The sequence below is a fragment of the Balaenoptera physalus genome (assembly GCF_965194825.1).
Source record: "Balaenoptera physalus genome assembly, chromosome: 10".
Classification (NCBI taxonomy): domain Eukaryota; kingdom Metazoa; phylum Chordata; class Mammalia; order Artiodactyla; family Balaenopteridae; genus Balaenoptera; species Balaenoptera physalus.
Window position 1 is genome coordinate 63,902,604 of NC_138889.1, and position 22,286 is coordinate 63,924,889.

Consider the following 22,286-nt stretch of genomic DNA (forward strand, 5'->3'; position numbering starts at 1 on the left):
GTTTTGAGCTGTGGTCAATTTTATATTCACAGAACATTCAGTAAATATATTCAGTAAATTTCTGGAAAAATATTTTTCCTGAATAGGTTAGGGATAAATCCAAGAACAAAGCAGACTAATACCTTTAGTAGAACGTTTGTTCTAATAAAAGAACATAATAATTGAATTATATAGTATGATTGAAGGTATTATTATAGTGAAAAAAACAGGGTGATGAGGCTAGTAAATCCTGAAGTTGGAGGAGTGGTAAGGTAGCAATTTTATAAATTCTATTTTCTAGCTTTTCCATCCTCTAGATCTTTTTGAACTACTATCTTTTTATTTATTTATTTATTTTTATTTATGGCTGTGTTGGGTCTTTGTTTCTGTGCGAGGGCTTTCTCTAGTTGCGGCAAGTGGGGGCCACTCTTTTTTTTTTTTTTTTAAAGAAATGGGGAATGAGAAAAGAGACCGGTTTTCTTTTTTCTTTTTTTAATATTTATTTATTTATTTATTTTTGGCTGTGTTGGGTCTTCGTTTCTGTGCGAGGGCTTTCTCTAGTTGTGGAGATCGGGGGCCACTCTTCATCGCAGTGCACGGGCCTCTCACTATCGCGGCCTCTCTCGTTGCGGAGCACAGGCTCCAGATGCGCAGGCTCAGTAGTTGTGGCTCACGGGCCTAGTTGCTCCGCGGCATGTGGGATCTTTCCAGACCAGGGCTCGAACCCGTGTCCCCTGCATTGACAGGCAGACTCTCAACCACTGCGCCACCAGGGAAGCCCGAAGTGGGGGCCACTCTTCATCGCGGTGCGCGGGCCTCTCACTATCACGGCCTCTCTCGTTGCGGAGCACAGGCTCCAGACACGCAGGCTCAGTAATTGTGGCTCACGGGCCCAGTTGCTCCGCGGTATGTGGGATCTTCCCAGGCCAGGGCTCGAACCCGTGTCCGCTGCATTGGCAGGCAGACTCTCAACCACTGCACCACTAGGGAAGCCCAAGGTAGCAATTTTAAATAAAGAGATCAGGAAGGGAACTTACGCAAAGATTGAGGTGAGAAAATAAATTAGCTTGGTTTCTGGCTTCTTTAAAAGAACTTGGGGTTCCATGCAGGTGGTTTATGTGGAGAAAATAATAGGAAGCAAGAGTGGGATGAAATGGTAAAATGGGAAATAGAGAAGCATATCCAAAAGTGCAGTACTGAGCTGGATAATGCTGTAATCAACTGTGTCCAATCCCCCATGAAGAACCATGTAGAAGGCACCTCAGAATTATCTACTCAAGATACAAAAGAGGGATATATTTATCCACTGGTTTCCACCCCACCACCAAGTCAAGGGTTAATTTCTTCACACTTCCAGGTTCACATAGGCTCCAAATAGCTGAGCAGTCTCCTTCAGGTACACCATACCATGGAGCAGAGAAACACAGGGGCAGGATGCAGCCGAATAAGGTGCAGTCAGGTTAGACCTGCACTCAAGTGGTTGCCACAGCAATGGCTAGAGCAAAAAGGTGGATGAGAGGACGTGAGACAGGCATAAAAGATGGAGAATATAGGGAATTCCCCTTGTGTGAAGAACTCTAAGCAAAGGGAACAGTCAGAACAAATGCCCTAAGACAGAATACACTGAGGGCTCAAAGATCAGCTAGAGGTCCATGTAGTTAGATGACGTGAATGAGTGGGAGATTTCTAGAGGTCATATATATAGAGCCAGATCACACAGGGCCCTATAGGTCTTCGCAGAACTTTGTAAATGCTGCTTATTTCTCTCACTGACAATTTTTTTTTGAGAAGAAAAGTGACAGACTTGAAAAATATATTTTAAAAGTTTTTTGCAGCTTCTGTAATGAGAATAGCATGAAAGGGTAAAGGCAAAAACAGAAGAAAAAAAGACTCTAGAGGCTGGCTGTAATCAGGGAAGGAGAATGTTGGCTAAGAACCAAGGTGGCAGCATATGTGGTAAGAAGCGATTCAGATTTGGGATATATTTGAGAAAAGAGCCATGGGATTTTTTGACAGATTAAATACAGGTCATGAGAGAAAAGGGAGTCAAAGATGACACCAAGATATTTGGCTTGAGCAACTGAAAAAAGAAGTTGCTCTCAGTTGAGATGGGGGAGGCTATGAAGGGGAAGATCAACATTTTAATTTTGGATATGTTTTATTTAGGAAGTCAATCAGAAATCCAAGTGAACCTGTTGATATATTTAGATATACAAGTCTGGAGTTCAAGACAGATCTTGGCTGCTGATATAAACTTATGATCACTGGAAATAGATAATATTAATAGCTATGAAGCTGAGATCACCAAGGCACTGAGTGTTCATAAAGAGCAGAGAACCAAGAACTGAATCCCAATATTAAGAACTGGAGTAAAGTAGAAATTGAGGCGAATGGAGGAGTCAGCAAAAGAGACTGAGAATGGGCAACCTATCAGAGACTTTCAAAGATGATGTGCTGTCTTGATAGGCTGTTGAATGTGGTGTATTAAGGAGGAGGTAACTATTACCATACTAAATGCTACTGATGAGTCAAATAATTCCAGTACAGAGAATTGGCCTTGTGTTTAGAAATGAGGTAAACTGGATACCTTGGTAAGAAAAATTTTGAATAGAGGGAGGAAAAGTCTGGTTTGACTGAGTTAGATAAGAAAAATAGGAGGAGTTGAAATTGGTTCACATGGCTCACTCTTTTGAGGAGGTTTGCTGCAAAGACCATCAGTAAAAGGGGCACTGGCTGCAAAGGAAAGTGGAGTAAAGGCAAGGTTGTGTGTGTGTGTGCATGCATGAATGTGTGTGTGTGTGGAAGTTTGCTGGGTGTTCATTTGTCTTTAAGAAGGAAGAGAAAATGGCATGTTTTTAAGCTGAGAAGAATTATCCAGTAGCAAGGGAAAACTTAAAACATAGGAGAGAAAGGAGAATATTGCTTCTGAAAAGTCTTTGAACATTGCTCTCTTTCTAGGTGTTGTACTTGTTTACCATGGATTTTGTTCTCAGATGCTAAAACTTCACAAATAAATTTCCATATCTTACCTTCCCTCTAAGCCACAGACTAGTATATCCAACTATCTATTTAATATCCCCATGTAGCAGTCTTGCAGGTATCTCAACCTATCATGCTTAAGGCAGAAATACTGATTTCTTCCCTCTATGTGAATTTCGTACATCAACATGTAATATCCTCTTCAATCAGCTGCTCCACCTAAAATCAAGTCAACCTTTGTTCCACCCTTTACTTTCTGCACCACATCAGCAGGTCCAATTGGGTCCACCTCCACAGTAAGTCACAAAGTTGCCTACTCTGATTTAATTACCTCCACTCTATTCAAACCACCATCATCTGTCAATTACTTAAAGTACATAGCTAGTGGGAAGCAGCCACATAGTACAGGGAGATCAGCTCAGTGCTTTGTGACCACCTAGAGGGGTGGGATAGGGAGGGTGGGAGGGAGACGCAAGAGGGAGGGGATATGGGGATATATGTATATGTATAGCTGATTCACTGTTATACAGCAGAAACTAACACACCATTGTAAAGCAATTATACTCCTATAAAGATGTTAAAATAAAATAAGCAGAGAAAAGAAAGACTCCTAAAAATTTTTAAACATTTCTGCTTTTGTTCTCCAATTTCTATCCTTCCACAGTTACCTGCCATATTCTGAAGTGAAGGATGGAGCAAAGGGACTGTACCTTAATTCACTTCTATGATCCCCAACCTCTGGCATACACACTGTGTTGAATATTTCACCAAATGAAGCATGAACAACCAGACTAATGGAAAATGTCTCCTCACTTTGTTAGAAGACCTCCCTATCTGATTGAATCCTAGAATAGTTGCTTCTCATCTAAAGTAACATTCATCCATGATAGAAGTTCTAAGGAACCCCCCACTAGCCTTGGCTGCGTGTATCAGCATAACATCCTCTTCTCATTGGAAAGTATTTTTGCATGTCTTACTAATATTCTCTGGAACAAGGACTTAGCTTTGTAGGAGACAAAATTATACAGCAGGAAGGTCTTTTGTTTTTCACTGGTTTATCTTCAGTGCCCCAAACAGTGCCAGGTACATACCAAGCACTCTATAAATGACTGTTAATGATCCCATATACCTGTTGCAACTTTACCTCCAGTAAATATGCATTTTCCACAAAACCAAACATATTTAACTTTACCTCTGAGTCTCTACATTTCCCTGGCTTACTCTGTACATTTGCAGAACATAACTGACTGCTCTGTGACTTGTCCACCCTTTCTCACACAAAGAAAAATGTAATCCTGGTAAAGAAATTGGATTGCTCAGATACATTTTTCTAATCTCTCCTCTGAGGGTTGACACTAGGGCTCCCCTAACCCAGGGCTCCACCCCTGGGGTTTTCTGCAGCCCATGTCCTGTCCATATTTACTGGTGCCAATTCATGCCTCCCAAAGGTCATTTCTTGCTCTCCAGAGGCTGTGAGCACTTCAGGTACAGCCCTCTTGTACCTTGGTCTTTCATGTGCCTCTCCTTATTCCTACCCTACACATACAGTGTCTTCTAAGAAAGAGAGCTCCACTAGAACATGTAAACTGCAACCAACTCCTATCTGATAGGACCTGTAAGGGCAGGAGTTCTAGCTGAACCAGGCCAAGGCCAAGATCATCTCTTAGGTATTTGTTTTGCATACATGTTACATATTGGCACTGATTTCCAGCTTATAACTTTGGAATGGCACTTTCTCTGGTTTTACTCTGTTTCTTATATCTAAAATGGAGATAATATTCTCAATTTTTCCTAATTCACAGGATGAAGGGAGGATATAAGTATATATTTGAGAAGCTACTATTATTATAATTATCAATAAATAATTACCAACCATCTATAAATAATAAAGGTTGATCTTTCTACCTACAACTGACTTTAATATCTGCTACTTTGCGAAGTCCTGAGTCAGATGCCAGTTTTTATCAGGGTCCCCCATGAACTTTACCTGCCCTAATTCCCCATGATACTTTAAAAAAAGTAATTTCAGAGATATGTACCTCAATCACACCCACTCCTTTCCTACAGAGATACCTGGACCTAACTTTATCTTCCCTTATTGTTAGCCTCCAGGGGTAGTTGATTCAGTGGCCTCAATCCCCCATAGCCCACAACCTCCAGCTCCAAAGATAGGCCTGATACCCTGAGATGTTAAGATAAGGTGGAATTCCTCCATAATACCTTTAAAGTTGGAGCCTAACTTAACCAAGCATAGATAGTCCAAAAGTTGGCATCAGGACCAAAGCAAGCAAGATGGAGAAAAAACAGCTTTGCGTTGAGAGGAAGCTAATCATGGAACAGAGGACACGCTGTTACGTTAGAAATAGCACACTCATAGGAAATGGGGATCTAGGCCATGGCCAGGGAGGCTGAGGTGATACAGACTTAATTGAGCGACTATAGCTTATAGTCAGAATGTCCAGACAAGAGCCAGATAAAGCAGGCAGGGCTTGAGGGGACAAAATACCTTATTTTGCCCCCTGACTCCATTCTGGGGGGCTAAAGCCTGATGTCATGGGGAAAGGATGAAAAAGACATGGAGTGGGGAGTGACCATAGGCTAGATAACTGTGTTGGAGATAACAGAATATTGGAACATCTCTGCTCAATTCCGTGTGTTTTCCTGACTTTTGTGCACCAATATTAATTTACATTTATCCACATATTTAACTTTTCTGGTATTCTTCATTCTCTCTGCAATTCTATGTTTCTATCTGATTCACTTTTCTTCTGCCTGAAGAACTTGTAGTTTTGCTTTTAGTGCAGGCCTAGTAGCGATGCTCTCCATCAATAATTGTTTATAAAACTCTTTCAATCATCTTCAATCTCAAAAGATATTTTCACTGGGAATAGAATTCTAGATAAGCCATTCTCTTCTTTTACCCATTTAAAGCTATTATTCAATTTTATTCTGCTTTCTCTTTTTTAATTTTTGGTCCCATGAATTTAATTAATTTTAATGTGTCTTTCACACCCACTCTGGCACTTTTTTCTTTTTAGCTTGTTTGTTTCTTTTGTCTGTTTGTTTGTTTGTCTTTGGCTAGCTGAGTTTTGTGATCACGCAGAAACTTAGACCAGGTAAGGACTTAGCAAAGTTTCTTAATTTTTCTCAGGGTAAAAGTCAGAGTTTTGAGCAGAGAATTGGCATGACCTGACATATGTTTTTAAAAGCTTGCTTCTGATTTCTATGATAAGAACAGAGGAAGGAGGTGAGGGTAGAAGCAGGGAGAGGTCCTACAGTAATCGAGAGAAGATGATGTTTCATAACCAAAGTGGTAACAATGCATGAGGTAAGAAGTCATCAGATTTTGTATTATTTCTAAAATGTGCCAATGGGATTTCTTAAAAGATTAGATATAGGATTTAAGAGAAAAGAGATTTAAAGATAACATCAAGACTTTTGACTCAAGTAACAGGAAGGAAGGAGTTGTGTGATCGCTGAGCAGAACTAAGTCCTACCCTCAAGCACTGTTCCTGCTACTTCATAGGTGATATGCAGCTCTGCACCCTCATTTGGGATGTTGGGAAGTCTAGTTATTAAGTGATTAGAAATATTGTCACTAGGCCCAAACTAATGCATCAGGTTTCTTTTTCATAATCTCATATTCCTGTGTGACAGTAAAATTTTATGTACCTCTAGGCTGCTCATATTTCTTGTTCATGCTTTGTTTGTATGCCAAACTCAGATGAGCAAATACAGAAGGTAATTTCCTTTTACTGTTTGTGACTAATCACGGTTGCTCTGGTGTTAGAGGTATCACCTGACTATGGGAGCCTTGTGATATTGAACTTGTACTGGAAACAAAGCCATTCCTTCTTCATTGGAAATGGATATGACCTACAGGCTGGTGATATTCCTTGCATAAATCCTCGAGGGGATAAGCAGACCTCTGTTTTGAAAAGTGTTTCCTTTAAGGCATGTTACTCTCTATGTGTTGTTAGTATTTACTGTCATTTTTAAGCTTTCCAACTGTCCCCACTATGCTAAAAAACAAACAAACAAACAAACAAAAAACAAGAAAGAAGTTTTGACCACATAGGAACTAAAGGTAGAATCTTATTTTCTTGGGGATTTACGTGTGTGTGTCAGAGGGAATTATGAGAGTAAAGATAGAAACAGCATAAGTAGGTCTCTGGGTTCTTTCTATACCCTTCCCTCTTTGACAACTTCCAACCTTTCATATCCCATTTGACACAGGCTTGGAGATTCTCTGTCAAAGATAAAAAATAAAGATAGAAATATGCAGAGATAGACATACATAATTCATAAACAGTAGTCTCTGAAGAAACAAAGGGATCATTGGATGAAAGTGCAAAAATACATCTGTGAAAGATGTTGTATGATGGTGTACTAGTTTGCTGAGCTCTTGTAATAAAGCACCATATACTGGGTGGCTTAAATAAGAGAAATTTATTTTTTCACAATCTTGGAGGCTAGAAGTCCAAGTTAAGGTGCTGGCAGGGTTGGTTTCTTCTGAGGCTTTTCTCCTTAGCTTGTACTTGGCATTCTTCTCCCTGTACCTTCACAGGGTCTTCCCTCTGTGTGTGTCCATGTCCAAATTTCCTCCTCTTATAAGGACATATATTGGAACTCCTTTATGTTTTTTTTAATTGTGGCAAAACACACATCACCAAAAATTTAACATCTTAACCATTTTGAAGTGTATAGTTAAGTAGTATTACATACATTCATATTGTTGTGCAATCATCACCATCCATCTCCAGAACTCTTTTCATCTTGAAAAATTGAAACTCTGTACACACTAAACAGTAAAAGCTTATTCCTCCTTCCCCTCTGTCCCGGGATACCACCATTCTATTTTCTATCTCTATGAATTTGACGATTTAGGTACCTCATATAAGTGGAGTCACATAGTATATGTCTTTTGTGACCAGCTTATTTCTTTTAGCATAATGTCCTCGAGGTCCATCCATGTGGCAGCACGTGTCAGAATATCCATTCCTTTTAAGGTTAAATAATATTCTATTATTTGTATACATCACATTTTGTTTATCCTTTTATCCATACTTAGACACTTGGGTTGCTTCCACCTTATACATATTATGAATAACATTACTAAAGGAATGGGTGTACAAACATCCCTTTGAAATCCTGCTTTCATTTCTTTTGGGTATATATACAGATTTGGAATTGCTAGATCATATGGTGATTATATTTTTAATTTTTTGAGAAACTGCCATACTGTTATACCATTTTATATTCCCATCAACAGTGTATAAGGGGTTCCAATTTCCCCACATCCTCATCGCAATTTTCTGGGTTTTTTTGAAGTATAGTTGATTTACAACATTATATTAGTTTCAGGTGTACAACATAGTGAATGAATATTTTTATAGATTTTTTTTACATCCCAAATATGAATGAAAACCTATAGTATTTATGTCTATCTGATTTCCTTCACTAAGTGTAATAACCTCCAGGTCCATCTGTGTTGTTGCAAATGGCAAAATTTCATTCTTATTTATGGCATTCTTATTAGGGCTGATTTATATATATATAATATGTATATTATATATATAATATGTATACTATTAAATACCATCACATCTTTTTTATCCATTAACCTGTAGTTTGATACTTAGCTTGTTTCCATATCTTGGCTGTTGTAAATAATGCTGCTATGAACATTAGAGTACATGATTTTTTGAATTAGTGTTTACATTTTCTTCAAATATATACCCAGAATTGGAATTGCTGGATCATATTGTAGTTCTACTTTTAATTTTTTGAGTAATCTCCATACTGTTTTCCATAATGGCTTTCCCAATTTACATTCCCACCAATAGTGACTAGGGTTCCTTTTTCTCCACATCCTCACCAACACTTACTTGTTGTCTTTTTGATGACAGTCATTCTAACAATTGTGAGGTGATATCTCATTGTGGTTTTGATTTGCATTTCCCTGATTATTAGTGATGTTGATCATATTTTCATGTGCTTCTTGGCCATCTGTATGCCTTCTTTGAAAAAAAAAGTCTATTCAGGTCTTCTGCCCATTTTTAAATTGGATTGTTGCTGTTTTTGATACTGAGTTGTATGAGCTCTTTATATATTTTGGACATTAACCCCTTATTCGTCATATCACTTGCAAATATCTTCTCCCATTCAGTAGGTTGTCTTTTTGTTTTGTTGATGGTTTCCTTCACTGTGCAAAAGCCTTTACATTTAATTAGATCCTACTTGTTTATTTTTACTTTGGTTTTACTTACCTAAGGGTACAGATTGAAAAGAATATATTGCTAAGTCTTATGTCAAAAAGTGTACTGCCTATGTTTTCTTCTAGGAGTTTTGGGATTTACAGTCTTACATTTAAGTCTTTAATCCCTTTTGAGTTTATTTTTGTATATGGTGTGAAGAATGTTCTAATTTCATTCATCTACATGTAGCTCTCTAGTTTTCTCAGCATTGTTTATTAAAGAGACTGTCTCTTCCTTATTGTATATTTTTGCCACCCTTGTCATAAATTAATTGACCATATGTGCATGGGTTTATTTGTGGCTCTCTATTCTGTTGCATTGATCTATGTGTCTGTTTTTGTACCAGTACCATAGTGTTCTGATTATTGTAGCTTTGTAGTATAGTCTGAAGATAGGGAGGGTAATACTTGCACTTTGTTCATTTTTCTCAAGTTTGCTTTGGCAATTTGGGGTCTCGTTTCATAAAAATTTTAGGATTATTCTAGTTCTATGAAAAATATGGGTATTTTGAGAGGGATTACTAAATCTGTAGATTGCTTTGAGTAGTATGCACATTTTAACAATATTAATTCTTCTTATCCATGAAAATAAGATATCTTTCCCTTTACATGTATCATCTTCAGTTTCCTTCATCAATGTCTTATAATTTTTAGAGTATAGGTCTTTCACCTCCTTGGTGAAGTTTATTCCTAGATATTTTGTATTTCTTGATGCAATTGTAAATGAGATTGTTTTCTTGATTTCTATTTCTGATAGTTTATTACTAGTGTATAGAAAAGCAACAGATTTCTGTATATTATCTCATATCCTGCAACTTTACTGAATTCATTTATTCTAATAGTTTTTTGGTAGAGACTTCAGGGTTTTTTATATATACTATCATGTTATCTGCAAATAGTGACAGTTTTACTTCTCTTCCAATTTGGATGCCTTTTACTTCTTGTCTGATTGCTGAAGCTAGGACTTCCAATACTATGTTAAATAGAAATGGTGAGAGTGGCCATCCTTGTGTTCCTGATTTTAGATGAAAACTTATCAGTTTTTCACCATTGAGTATGATGTTAGCTGTGCGTTTGCATAAATGGTCTTTATTATGTTGAAATATGGTCTCTCTATACCCACTTTGTTGAGAGTTTTTATCATGAATGGGTGTTGAATTTTGTCAAATGCTTTTCCTGCATCTATTGAGATGATCATGTGATTTATATGTGTTTTGTTAATGTGTATCACATTGATTTTTTGTGGATATTGAACCATCCTTGCATCCCTGGAATAAATTCCACTTGATCATGGTGTATGATCCTTTTTATATTTTGTTGAATTTGGCTTGCTAATATTTTCTTAAGGATATTTGCATCTATATTCATCAGAGATAGTGCCCTGTAATTTTCTTTCTCCCCTCCTCTCCCTCTTCCCCCTCCTTCCCCTCCTCCCCTCCCCTTCCTTCTTCTCTCCCTCCTCCCCCTTCCCCTCCCCTTTCTCCTCCTCTCCTCCTTCTTCTTTTTTGGTAGTGTCTTTGTGTGGTTTGGTATCAGGGTAATGGTGGCCTGATATAATGGATTTGGGAGTGATCCCTCCTCTTCAATTTTTTGAATAGTTTGAGAAGGATAGGTATTAAAAACTCTTCTTTATATGTTTGGCAGAATTCCCCTGTAAAGATGTCTGGTCCTGGACTTTTGTTTTTTGGGGAGGTTTTTGACTACTGATCCAATTTCAATACTAGTAATTGGTCTGTTCACATTATATATTTTTTTCCTAATTCAGTCTTAAAAGATTGTATGTTTGTAGCAATGCATCCATTTCTTCTAAGTTGTCCATTTTGGGGGAATATAACTGTTCATAGTATTCTTATGATTGTATTTCTGTTATATTGGTTGTAATTTCTCCTCTTTCATTTCTTATTTTGTTTATTTGGGTACTCTATCTTTTTTCTTAATGAGGCAGGCTAAAGGCTTATCAATTTTATCTTTTCAAAAAAACAGCTCTTGATTTCATTGATATTTTCTATTGATTTTTGGTTTCTATTTTACTTATTTCCTCTCTGATCTTATTTCCTTCCTTCTGGCATTCATCTTTGTTCTTCTTTCTATAAATCTTTTAGATAGTAGGTTAGGTTGTTTAAGATGTTTCTTTGGTAGGCCCGTATTATTAGAAAATTCCATCTTAGAACTGCTTTTGCTGCATCCCATGGGAAAAGTGTGTTTTTATTTTCATTGGTCTCAAGGTATTTACTGATTTCCTCCTTGATTTCTTCATTGATGTATTGGTTTTTTAGTAGCATGTTATTAGGCTCCACAAAAGGGTCCTCCACAGGTCTTTGCACATAAATCTACTTCTATCCCTGGTTTCTGCTGAAGTGGCTATTTGGATCAACAAGTCACAAACCTAATCTTTTTTAGAAAATGGTTTCCCAAGCATGCCCTAGATGTTTTCTCCTCAATACATTCTAATTTTTTGCATATAAATAGGCTGAGAGTTTTCCAGATATTCAAGTTCTGGTTCCTTTTTGCTTAACAAATCCTTCTTCAATTTATCTCTTTCCTCTCTCATTTTACTGTAAGAAGCAAGGTAAAACCAGGACATATCTTCAAGACTTTGTTTAGAAATATCAGCTAAATATCCAAGTTCATCACTTACAAGTTCTGTATTGCACAAAATTTAAAAACATAAAGTGGCAAAAAATATGGCCAAACTGTAATTAGGATCACCTTTCCTCCAGTTTCCAATAACACATCCCACCTTTCTGTCTGAGACAGTACCAGAAGCACCTTTATTGTTCATATTCTACCAAAGTTCTGTTCATGATGATGTATGATATCTGTTCTATCTTCTAAGAAGATAGAAATTTTCTCTACAGTTCTTTTTCTGAGCCCTAACCAGAATTGCCTTTATTTGTTTTAAATGTCATGATTTATTTTCAAGTTGTTATAACAATAACACACAAATTGCAGAAGATAAATTTTTAAAAGAGACTATATGTCAATCCTAATCTCCCAGTTCATCCTACCCTCCATGCATTAAATAGATAGGTGGCAGGAACATGCTATAAATCACAGGAAGCTCAGCTCGGTGCTCTGTGATGACCTAGATGGGTGGGATGTGGGAGGTGGGAGGGAGGTCCAAGAGGGAGGGGATATAGGTATACATATAGCTGATTCATTTCATTGTACAGCAGAAACTAACACAACATTGTAAATCAATTATACGCCAATAAAAATTAAAAGAAAAAAGGGACTATAGACCTAACAAGGTTATAACTAGAGACCTTAGCAATGATAATAAAAAAGCTCCCATTGTATATATGTACCACATCTTCTTTATCCATTCCTCTGTTAATGGACATTTAGGTTGCTTCCATGTCCTGGCTATTGTAAATAGTGCTGCAATGAATATTGAGGTGCATGTATCTTTTGGAATTATGGTTTTCCCTGGGTATACTCCCAGGAGTGGGATTGCTGGGTCATATGGTAGTTCTATTTTTAGTTTTGTAAGGAACCTCCATACTGTTCTCCATAGTGGCTGTATCAATTTACATTCCCACCAACAGTGTAAGAGGGTTCCATTTTCTCCACACCCTCTCCAGCATTTATTGTTTGTAGATTTTTTTGGTGATGGCCATTCTGACCTGTGTGAGGTGATACCTCATTGTAGTTTTGATTTGCATTTCTCTAATAATTAGTGATGTTGAGCTTTTTTTCATGTGCCTCTTGGCCATCTGTATGTCTTCTTTGGAGAAATGTCTGTTTAGGTCTTCTGCCCATTTTTTGATTGGGCTGTTTGTTTTTTTGATATTGAGCTGCATGAGCTGTTTATATATTTTGGAGATTAATCCCTTGTCAGTCGCTTCATCATATTTTCTCCCATTCTATGTGTTGTCTTTTTGCTTTGTTTATGGTTTCCTTTATTGTGCAAAAGCTTTTAAGTTTAATTAGGTTTATTTGTTTATGTTTGGTTTTATTTTCATTACTCTGGGAGGTGGATCAAAAAAGATATTGCTGAAATTTATGTCAAACAATGTTCTGCTTATGTTTTTGTCCAAGAGTTTTACAGTATCTGGTCTTACATTTAGATCTTTAATCAACTTTGAGTTTATTTTTGTGTATGGTATTAGAGAATGTTCTAATTTCATTCCTTTACATGTAGCTGTCCAGCTTTCCCAGCAACGCTTATTGAAGAGACTGTCTTTTCTCCACTGTATAGTCTTGCCTCCCTTGTCATAGATTAATTGACCACAAGTGCATGGGTTTATTTCTGGGCTTTCTATCCTGTTCCATTGATCTATATTTCTGTTTTTGTGCCAGTACCATACTGTCTTGATTACTGTAGCTTTGTAGTATAGTCTGAAGTCAGGGAGCCTGATTCCTCCAGCTCTGTTTTTCATTCTCAAGATTGCTTTGGCTATTTGGGGTCTTTTGTGTTTCCATACAAATTGTAAAATTTTTTGTTCTAATTCTGTGAAAAATGTCATTGGTAATTTGATAGGGATTGCATTGAATCTGTAGATTGCTTTGGGTAGTATAGTCATTTTCACAATATTGATCCTTTCAATCCAAGAACATGGTATCTCTCTCCATCTGTTTGTGTCATTTTTGATTTCTTTCATCAGTATCTTATAGTTTTCTTTTGCCTCCTTAGGTAAGTTTATTCCTAGGTATTTTATTCTTTTTGTTGCAATGGTAAATGTGATTATTTCCTTAATTTCTCTTTCTGACTTTGTTTTGTTAGTTTATAGGAATGCAAGAGATTTCTGTGAATTAATTTTGTATCCTGCAACTTTACCAAATTCATTGATTAGCTCTAGTAGCTTTCTGGTGGCATATTTAGGATTTTCTACTATTTTCTATAGTATCATGCCATCTGCAAACAGTGACAGTTTTGCTTCTTTTCCAATTTGGATTCCTTTTATTTCTTTTTCTTCTCTGATTGCCATGACTAGGACTTCCAAAACTATGTTGAATAATAGTGGCGAGAGTGGACACCCTTGTCTTGTTCCTGGTCTTTCATTTTTTCACCATTGAGAATGAAGTTTGCTGTGGGTTTGTTGTATATGGCCTTTATTATGTTGAGGTAGTTTCCTTCTATTCCCACTTTCTGGAGAGTTTTTATCATAAATGGGTGTTGAATTTTGTTAAAAGTTTTTCTGTGTCTATTGAGAGTATCATATGGTTTTTATTCAGTTTGTTAATATGGTGTATCACATTGATTGATTTGTGTATATTGAAGAATCCTTGCATCCCTTGAATAAATCCCACTTGATCACAGAGTATGATCTTTTTAATCTGTTTTTGGATTCTGTTTGCTAGTATTTTGTTGAGGATTTTTGCCTCTATGTTCATTAGTGATATTGGTCTGTAATTTTCTTTTTTGTGATATCTTTGGTTTTGGTATCAGGGTGATGGTGGCCTCATAGAATGAGCTTGGGTGTACTCCTCCCTTTGCAATTTTTTGGAAGAGTTTGACAAGGATTTGTGTTAGCTCTTCTCTAAATGTTTGATAGAATTCTCCTGTGAAGCCATCTGGTTCTGGACTTTTGTTTGGAAGTTTTTAAATCAAAGTATCAATTTCATTACTTGTGATTGGTCTGTTCATATTTTTTATTTTATCCTGGTTCAGTCTTGGAAGGTTGTACCTTTCTAAGAATTTGTCCATTTCTTCTGGATTGTCCATTTTATTGGCATATAGTTGCTTGTAGTAGAGCACAGAATTTGAGAGAGTATCCTAGATTATCCTGGTGGACCAATCTAAATCCTGAAAAGCAGAGAACCTTTCCTGGTTGAGTCAGAAAAATGAGACATTGCTGAAGTTGAACATGGAAGAAGAGGACCACAAGCCAAGGAAAGCAGGTGGTCTCCAGAAACTGCAAAAAACAAGGAAATGAATTCTCCACCAGAGCCTCCAGAAGGAAAGCAGCCCTACCCATGCCTTGATTTTTACCTCAGTGAAACTCATGTTGGATTTCTAACCTAACTGAAGAACTGTAAGAAAATTAATTAGTGCTGTTTTAAGCCACTCCCTAAGTTTGTGCTAACTTGTTAGAGTAGTAATAGAAAAATAATGCAGAATGTTACAGAAAAGACTTCTGAGTTCACAGCATTGTTAGCGGTAATCATAGGGAGAAAAATCTTCATATTTTTTGTTTATCTTTAAAGAAGGTAAAATCTTACCAGGTGAGAATGTGTGTTAGGTGCATCCATTTATACCTCTGTATTTACTGCTCCTTAATTCAGTTGTGGAGAAGAATCAATTTCATACTGTAGATTTTTTGCTTACTTTGCATGGAAGAAAATTGTCCAGCTATTATTACCTTTTAAATTTGTCAAGGTTTGGACATATAAAAACCAGAATTGCCTTTAATGTCCATATTTCTACCAACAATATCTTTGAGGCAATATAGGCTTTTTCTAACATGTACCTCAAATTTTGTAACCTCTACTCATTTCCCAGTTCCAAATCCACTTATATATTTTAGGTATTTGTTACATCAGCACCTCACTTAGCACTGAGAACCTTTATCCCTGGAAGGTCACAAGCTCTCCAAAATTCTAAGCATTTAGTCCGAGGCTGGACACCACCTGTCAGAGTGACTAAGGAAGGATTCTCATATCAGATGGAATGTTAAGACCTGAGAGAAGACTGAGTAGAGAATTAACCAAATTCTCATGGACTCAGGGTAGAAACTAAGATTCTTGGTCTTCTCTTAAGTAATCAAACTTGGAAGCATCTTTGTTTTTAGGTGATGTCACCAAGAGGAGAAACTTTATGAAGCCCATATCATTAATGAGGACTCCATGAAGAAAGAACAAAGTCAGCAGTTTGAGTCCAAGGACTCAGACCCTTGAGTCCTAATCAGACTGGAGACCCTTGAGAATTTTGGGACATTATTTAGTTTTTTCATTTTACCAGGAAGGGCCTAAACAAGGAGACTCTGGCAGCCCTCTACTTATTATATCACCATCCCCACTCCAGCATTCAACATGTCCCACTCTTTCTCCACCTGTCCCTCATTGTCCATTTACACATCTTTTCTCAGGAATAATCCTAAGACTCGTTCACGAATCTGCTTGGTCTTGACCTCATAGATGATGGGATTGACCATGGGTGTGAAGAGCAGATAGAAATTGGCAAGGAATATGTGCACAGGTGGGGCAGCCCAGCAAGCCACACGGTGCATCACTGAGGAGATGACCACAAGTGTGTAAAAGGCTAAAATGGCACCTATATGGGACATGTATGTCCCAAAAACCTTGTAACGGGGCCTTCTGAGAGGCAAGCTATAGAACTGCCCGAAGGATGAAGACATAAGACAGGATAATAAAGAGCAGGTCCAATACCACTATGAACATGGCCACAGCAATGCCATAGATATTGTTGAAGTGAGTGTCCCCACAGGCCAGCCTTACCACAGCCATGTGCTCACAGTAGTAGTGGGCAATCACTGGACATCAGCAGTGGTGGAAGCGTCTGAGCAGAAAGGGGAGTAGAGTCATTAGTGTCACAGCCTGAGTCACAGCAGCCATGCCACTCTTGGTGATAAATGGTCTAGTAAGGTGTAGTGCAGTGGCTTGCAGATGGCCACTTAGTGGTCAAAGGCCATGGCCAGCAGCACTGCCGACTCTATGACAGTGAAGGAGTGGAGAAAGAACATCTGGACCAGGCAGGCATAGAAGTTGATCTCTCAGTCCCTGAACCAGAATATGGCAAGCATTTTAGGCAGTGCTGAAGAAGAAAGGACCAGATCAATGGTTGCCAACATGGCCAGAAAGAGGTACATGGCTTCATGAAGGGTTACATTAACCAGGATAATAAAAAAAAAGTGTACAGTTTCCCAGCAGGACCAGAGTATAGGCAAAGCAGAAGGGAATGGAGATCCAGATACGTGAGTGCTCCAAACCTGGAATTCCTACCAACAGGAAGGAGCTTGGATGGGTTGAGGTAATATTGGCTCCTGGAAATTCTTCTTGTTGATTTTCTTAGGCTCCTTCACCTTGGGAGAGTATTCAGGACATATAGGATTAGAGAGGTCAAGCTATGACATCCCACCTTGGAGGATTAATTCTTGATCCTGGTCCTAGTCTTTTTTTTTTTTTTTTAAATTAATTAATTAATTTATTTTTGGCTGTGTTGGGTCTTTGTTTCTGTACTAGGGCTTTCTCTAGTTGCAGCGAGCGGGGGCCACTCTTCATTGCTGTGTGTGGGCCTCTCACTATCGTGGCCTCTCTTGTTGCGGAGCACAGGCTACAGACGCACAGGCTCAGTAGTTGTGGCTCACGGGCCTAGTTGCTCCGCAGCATGTGAGATCTTCCCAGACCAGGGCTCGAACCCGTGTCCCCTGCATTGGCAGGCAGATTCTCAACCACTGCACCACCTGGTCCTAGTCTTTAAATAACATCAGCTTTTTTCTTTTTTTTTTTTTTCACAAATTTACACATTTTATTTTTATTTTATTTTTTTAAATGTTTAAACATCTTTATTGGAGTATAATTACTTTACAATGGTGTGTTAGTTTCTGCTTTATAACAAAGTGAATCAGTTATACATATACATATGTTCCCATATCTCTTCCCTATTGTGTCTCCCTCCCTCCCACCCTCCCTATCCCACCCCTCTAGGTGGTCACAAAGCACCGAGCTGATCTCCCTGTGCTATGCAGCTGCTTCCCACTAGCTATCTATTTTACATTTGGTAGTGTATATATGTCCATGACACTCTCTCACCCTGTCCATCTTACCCCTCCCCCTCCCCATATCCTCAAGTCCATTCTCTAGTAGGTCTGTGTCTTTATTCCCATCTCGCCACTAGGTTCTTCATGACCTTTTTTTTTCCCCCCCTTAGATTCCATATATATGTGTTAGCATACTGTATTTGTTTTTCTCTTTCTGACTTACTTCACTCTGTATGACAGACTCTAACTCCATCCACCTCACTACAAATAACTCCATTTCGTTTCTTTTTATGGCTGAGTTATATTCCATTGTATATATGTGCCACATCTTCTTGATCCATTCATCCGATGATGGACACTTAGGTTGCTTCCATGTCCTGGCTATTGTAAATAGAGCTGCAATGAACATTTTGGTACATGACTCTTTTTGAATTATGGTTTTCTCAGGGTGTATGCCCAGTAGTGGGATTGCTGGGTCATATGGTAGTTCTATTTTTAGTTTTTTAAGGAACCTCCATACTGTTCTCCATAGTGGCTGTATCAATTTACATTCCCACCAACAGTGCAAGAGTGTTCCCTTTCCTCCACACCCTCTCCAGCTTTTATTGTTTGTAGATTTTTTGATGGTGGCCATTCTGACTGGTGTGAGATGATATCTCATTGTAGTTTTGATTTGCATTTCTCTAATGATTAATGATGTTGAGCATTCTTTCATGTGTCTGTAGGCCATCTGTATATCTTCTTTGGAGAAATGTCTATTTAGGTCTTCGGCCCATTTTTGGATTGGGTTGTTCGTTTTTTTGATATTGAGCTGCATGAGCTGCTTGTAAATCTTGGAGATTAATCCTTTGTCAGTTGCTTCATTTGCAAATATTTTCTCCCATTCTGAGGGTTGTCTTTTGGTCTTGTTTATGGTTTCCTTTGCTGTGCAAAAGCTTTTAAGTTTCATTAGGTCCCATTTGTTTATTTGTGTTTTTATTTCCATTTCTCTAGGAGTTGGGTCAAAAATTTTCTGATGTTTTAAAAAAGTCTTTGTTGATTAATACCTACATAATCCTTCCTTCCATGATCTTATATCCTCCTCCAAATTTCTGCTCCCCTTCACATCAAAATATCAAGAAGTACTTCTGTATTCAGCCAACTCCCTCAAATCTCATTTGAAATTGATATATTGCAAATTGCACTGAAATTGCTCTCACTGAGGCCAGAAATGACCTCCATATGATGGTACCATGGGCACTTACCTGCCTTCATTTATCTCTACTTTATAGCAGATTTTATATGAATTGACCACTGTCCTATTAAAATACTTTTTTAGCTCCCATAATATATCCATTCCTCACCTCTCTGACTTCTCTTTTTAGTTTCCTACTTCTGACCTTCCTCTAAATGTCCCATTTGTTCAGGTATTAAGCTTGAACTCTGTTCAATTTTTTTAAAAAACATCTTTATTGGAGTATAATTGCTTTACAATTGTGTGTTAGTTTTTGCTATATAACAAAGTGAATCAGCTATACATATACATTTATCCCCATTTCTCATCCCTCTTGTGTCTCCCTCACACCTTCCCTATCCCACCCCTCTGGGTGGACACAAAGCACCGAGCTGATGTACCTGTGCCATGCGGCTGCTTCCCACTAGCTATCTATTTTACATTTGGTAGTGTATATATGTTCATGCCACTCTCTCACTTCGTCCCAGCTTACCTTTCCCCTTCCCCATGTCTTTAAGTCCATTCTCTACATCTGTGTCTTTATTCCTGTCCTGCCCCTGGGTTCATCAGAACCCTTTTTTTTTTTTTTTTAAAGATTTCATATATATATGTATATATATGTTAGCATACGGTATTTGTTTTTCTCTTTCTGACTTACTTCACTCTGTATGACAGACTCTAGGTCCATCCACCTCACTACAAATAACTCAATTTCGTTTTTTTATGGCTGAGTTATATTCCATTGTATATATGTGCCACATCTTCTTTATCCATTCATCTGTTGATGGACACTTACGTTGCTTCCATGTCCTGGCTATTGTAAATAGTGCTGCAATGAACATGGTACATGACTCTTTTTAAATTATGGTTTTCTCTGGGTATATGCCCAGTAGTGGGATTGCTAGGTCATATGGTAGTTCTATTTTTAGTTTTTTAAGGAACCTCCATACTGTTCTCCATAGTGACTGTATCAATTTACATTCCCACCAACAGTGCAAGAGGGTTCCCTTTTCTCTACAACCTCTCCAGCATTTATTGTTTGTAGAATTTTTGATGATGGCCATTCTGACTGGTGTGAGGTGATACCTCATTGTAGTTTTGATTTGCATTTCTCTAATTATTAGTGATGTTGAGCATCCTTACATGTGTTTGTTGGCAATCTGTATATCTTCTTTGGAGAAATGTCTATTTAGGTCTTCTGCCCATTTTTGGATTGGGTTGTTTGTTTTTTAATACTGAGCTGCATGAGCTGCTTGTATATTTAGGAGATAAATCCTTTGTCAGTTGCTTCATTTGCAAATATTTTCTCCCATTTTTTTAAATGACATTTTAAACATTTTATCAAGAAGGCACTTATATTTTTATACAGCAGGTTCTTATTAGTTATCCATTTTATACATATTACTGTATATACGTCAATCCCAATTGCCCAATTCATCACACCACCACCCCCAACCCCCGCCACTTTCCCCCTTTGGTGTCTATACGTTTGTTCTCTACATCTGTGTCTCAATTTCTGCCCTGCAAACCAGTTCATCTGTACCATTTTTCTAGGTTCCACATATATGCATTGATATACGATATTTGTTTTTCCCTTTCTGACTTACTTCACTCTGTATGACAGTCTCTAGATCCATCCACGTCTCAACAAATGACCCAATTTAGTTCCTTTTTATGGCTGAGTAATATTCCATTGTATATATGTACCACAACTTCTTTATCCATTCATCTGTCGATGGGCATTTAGGTTGCTTCCATGACCTGGCTATTGTAAATAGTGCTGCAATGAACATTGGGGTGCATGTGTCTTTTTGAATTATGGTTTTCTCTGGGTATATGCCCAGTAGTGGGATTGCTGGATCATATGGTAATTTTATTTTTAGTTTTTTAAGGAAGCTCCATACTGTTCTCCATAGTGGCTGTATCAATTTACATTCCCACCAACAGTGCAAGAGGGTTCCCTTTTCTCCACATGCTCTCCAGCATTTGTTGTTTGTAGATTTTCTGATGATGCCCATTCTAACTGTTGTGAGGTGATACCGAATTGTAGTTTTGATTTGCATTTCTCTAATTATTAGTGATGTTGAGCATCCTTTCATGTGTTTGTTGGCAGCCTGTATATCTTCTTTGGAGAAATGTCTATTTAGGTCTTCTGCCCATTTTTGGATTGGGTTGTTTGTTTTTTAATACTGAGCTGCATGAGCTGCTTGTATATTTTGGAGATAAAACCTTTGTCAGTTACTTCATATGCAAATATTTTCTCCCATTCTGAGGGTTGTCTTTTTGTCTTGTTTACAGTTTCCTTTGCTGTGTAAAAGCTTTTAAATTTCATTTGGTCCCATTTGTATATTTTTGTTTTTATTTCCATTTCTCTAGGAGGTGGGTCAAAAAGAATCTTGCTGTGATTTATGTCATGGAGTGTTCTGCCTATGTTTTCCTCTAAGAGTTTTATAGTGTTTGGCCTTACATTTAGGTCTTTAATGCATTTTGAGTTTATTTTTGTGTATAGTGTTAGGGAGTGTTCTAATTTCATTCTTTTACATGTAGCTGTCCAGTTTTCCCAGCACCACTTATTGAAGAGACTGTCTTTTCTCCATTGTATATCCTTGCCTCCTTTATCAAAGATAAGGTGACCATATGTGCATAGGTTTATCTCTGGGCTTTCTATCCTGTTCCATTGATTTGTATTTGTTTTTGTGCCAGTACCATACTGTCTTGATTACTGTAGCTTTGTAGTATAGTCTGAAGTCAGGGAGCCTGATTCCTCCAGCTCCATTTTTCGTTCTCAAGATTGCTTTGGCTATTTGGGGTCTTTTGTGTTTCCATACAAATTGTGAATTTTTTTGTTCTAATTCTGTGAAAAATGCCATTGGTAGTTTGGTAGGGATTGCATTGAATCTGTAGATTGCTTTGGGTAGTAGAGTCATTTTCACAATGTTGATTCTTCTAATCCAAGAACATGGTATATCTCTCCATCTGTTTGTATCATCTTTAATTTCTTTCATCACTGTCTTATAGTTTTCTGCATACAGGTCTTTTGTCCCCTTAGGTAGGTTTATTTCTAGGTATTTTATTCTTTTTGTTGCAATGGTAAATGGGAGTGTTTCCCTAATTTCTTTTTCAGATTTTTCATCATTAGTGTATAGGAATGCAAGAAATTTCTGTGCATTAATTTTGTATCCTGCTACTTTACCAA

The 22,286-nt window shown here is 37.7% G+C and overlaps 1 pseudogene across 1 annotated transcript; it reads right to left on the reverse strand.

Annotated features, from left to right (window-relative positions):
* Window positions 1-10,684: 10,684 nt before the first annotated feature.
* On the reverse strand, window positions 10,685-19,131 carry LOC309667832 (olfactory receptor 52K2-like; annotated as a pseudogene). The gene is made up of 2 exons: window positions 19,122-19,131; window positions 10,685-17,169 (listed from the first exon to the last, which is right to left on the reverse strand). The product of its transcript is annotated as an olfactory receptor 52K2-like (transcript).
* Window positions 19,132-22,286: the final 3,155 nt, after the last annotated feature.